The sequence below is a fragment of the Cebus imitator genome, unplaced genomic scaffold, assembly GCF_001604975.1.
Source record: "Cebus imitator isolate Cc_AM_T3 unplaced genomic scaffold, Cebus_imitator-1.0 Scaffold92, whole genome shotgun sequence".
Lineage (NCBI taxonomy): Eukaryota > Metazoa > Chordata > Mammalia > Primates > Cebidae > Cebus > Cebus imitator.
Window position 1 is genome coordinate 6944156 of NW_016107407.1, and position 3185 is coordinate 6947340.

The window sequence follows — 3185 nt, forward strand, 5'->3', positions numbered from 1 at the left end:
GATCTCTTGACCTCGTGATCCACCCGCCTCGGCCTCCCACATTGCTGGGATTACAGGCTTGAGCCACCGCGCCCGGCCCAAAGTCTGCCTTTCTTTATCTACAACTGTCTTGGCAAATTCTTTTACCCCCATGCCACCAGCCCAGATAGTTGTGGCTCACCCATTGGTCACTAGAAGAGCTGGGACCAGGGCCATGTTCCCATCACAGCCCAGTGATTCTCCTTCCCAGACTCAAGACCTACTCTTCGAGGTGCACTCCAATCACCAGAGCACTTTCCTTTGGTGAGGAACATTTTCTCTGGAAACCACCTGGTAAAATGAGCAAGTGCAGCGCTTTGCTCCCACGCCCAGGTCAGCGGGGTCTAGTTTCTTAGGCTGAACATCCTTGGCTCCTCTTCCTCTCACAACGCAGAAATCCTGTTGGCTCTATCTTTAAAATATACCCAGAGCCAGACCACTTCTCACCACCTTCCTGCTGCCCCCGGTCACAGTGGTGTTATCATTTCCTGGCTGTGGCAGAACCTAGAACATTCCACCTGGTCCCCTGCTGTGACTCCTGTCTCTCCCAGGGTTCTCTTCAGAACTGCATCAGGACAATCTTTTCAGAGAAGCTCCCATTGCGCTCCTTCCCTGCTCTGAGCCCTGCGGTGCTGCCCTTTTCCTTCAGTGCAGAAGCCGGCATGCTTCCCCGGTGTACCAACCCGGTCCCCTGAGATATAGATGCCCGGGGGGATTCAATAAGCAAGGCTCTTCCGAGAGGATCTGCCCTTGAGAAGATATCAGGAAGGAGGGGAGGAGGCTGAGAGAGGCATCAGGTTGGGATGCAGGTCAGATGCCCAGTGCAGGAGAGAGCGGTCAGGTGGGAAGGTCCCAGGCTACAGTGAAGCCTCAGGACAGAATCTCTGCAGAGTAGTCTGTGTCTCCCAGGAAAGGGCCTGCCTCATGGCCCCTCGGCACTCTGCCCAACCTTTCTCATAAACTCGTGCTAGCACCACATTGAATATTTCAGTCTGCCCCTCCTACCCCTGCATTCTTAATGCCCCTTGACTGGCTCTTGCTTTCTTCTTCTTCTAGCACATCCTGCCTTCTAATGTGCTATACAATCTACTCATTTATTATGTCTGTTTTAATTGTCTGTGTCTTACCTCTGGTGCATTAGCTGCATAAAAGCGGGGATCTTGATTTTGTTTATTAATATAGCCCAAGTAACCAGAACAGTGCCTGGAGCATGGTAAGCACTCTATAAGTAAGTATTTGTTGGATGAATGAATGCTGTTCTCATTCAGCTCTTCTGTATGTTACCTAGCAGTTCTTTCTCAGCCTCACATTTTGAATTGGCACACTTTGTACTGACAGGATAAATAATGATAACCTTGGTTTATTTTCTTGAGCCTCTACCAGGTATCATTCGCTTACTTCACGTGGACACACACTCATCTCCCTAACACCCCTCAAGGGAGATGTGGTCGGCAGCATTGCGTGGGCCTCTCCTACAGTCCCCAGGTTTGGTCTGTGTGGCTGTGAGAACACAGAAATGAGGGTTTGTCACCGCCCAGGCTATGCTACAAAAGCTACTGTGGCCTCACTCCTTGCTCTCTCTGGGATCACTCACTCTGGGGGAAGGAAGCCAGTTGTCACACCATGAGGACATTCGAGTGAGCTGTGGAGAAGCCTGGGAGGTGAGGATCGGGGCTCCCTGTCTGCAGTCCCGTGAATGCACTATCATGTGAGCAGGTCCTCGGCTCCAGTGACTCCTTCAATTGACTCCGGATTCAGCCTGCCCCTTGACCTCTGCCTCCTGGAGGTCCTGGGCTGCAGCAAAGCTGCTCCCGGGTTCTTGCCCTGCAGAAACTGTGTGAGGGTGCACGTGCTTGTTGTTTTAAACTGCTAAGTTTTGGGTCATTTGCTAGGCAGCCATAGAAACAAATACAGTAGGTATTATTATTTGTTACTATTCATTTAACTTTAGAAATAACAAATCAGAAGTTCACAGAAACTAACCTGCCTAAGGTCACGCAGGTAAGAGGAGGTGGGGCCAGGTGTGGCACCTCAGAGGGGCCAGAAGGCGCTGGGCCCCCCAAAGCCACTGGAAGTTGAAGAGCAATTCCACATTCCATGTGTACTGATGGTGACAGGCCATGGAGAGGAGGAAAAGCTTCTGTCTGTTAATTTAATCAGAAAGATGAGGCTTATTTGCAGAGAGCAGAGGCTGGGTCATTAGGTAACAGGACCTCCAGCGTGGCTTAAAAACCAAACCACGCACTTGGTTTAATCTGAATCCCTATCCTTGGGTTTGGAATGCCCAGCTATCCATCTCTTTAAAACAACATTAGGCAAAAAGAATTCAAAAGCTGCCCACCCCAATAAGCCCGTACCTCTACCACTTGTAATAAAGCCAATCTTACCTTTATTCCAACTTGGACAGAATGTGGATCGAGGTTTGGGGCTGTGTTTGCTTGCAGTAACCAAGGACTTAAAATCTGAGTGATGCAATCTTTCCTGCTGCACCTCTCATTTCTAAATATGCCTGTATATGGCAAAGCAATTAAGTTATTTTGTTTCAGCTTCTGATTTTACTCTCCTGACCCCAACATTTTTGCAGCGCTTATTCAATGGAGTTAAAAAGAAGCCTCACCTGAATCACCTTTTAAATAAAGGAGTCGCTAAACCCTTGTGGTGCTTTATCTGCGCAGTGGGAGTGAAGGTAACGTTTAGCAGCGGGAGGGGAGCTCCCTTTCTCTCCCTCCTTCCAGGAGTCTGGGCTCTCAGCTGGAGGCCACTGTGCCCTGGCAACTTCCATTTCAATGACATTCTTTCTAATAAATGGCTGCCCGAGGGTTTATGGGGTGTTTCTGGCCCCAGCTCAGCGTAACCAGCAGGGGCTGGGGGCGGAGCGATTTCCTGTCCCCTCACCCAGGGGTTTCTGCTTCACCATGAAAGATCACAGGAGTATTTGATGTTGGTTCTTGGAACAGAAATCGGTTAATTAAAATCAGGGAGTGTTTGAACAAATTGAATGCAGCCGCACATTGTTGGCAGAGCTCGGGCCCAGAAACGCAGGCAGAAGGCAGCCCCCAGAGATCACGGAGGCAGGAAGCCCCTCTCTCCTCAGCCAGTGCCCCAGTTCATCAGTAATGAGGGGCAAGGGGAGCAGAAGCGACAGAAACACAGCAACAACCCACCTG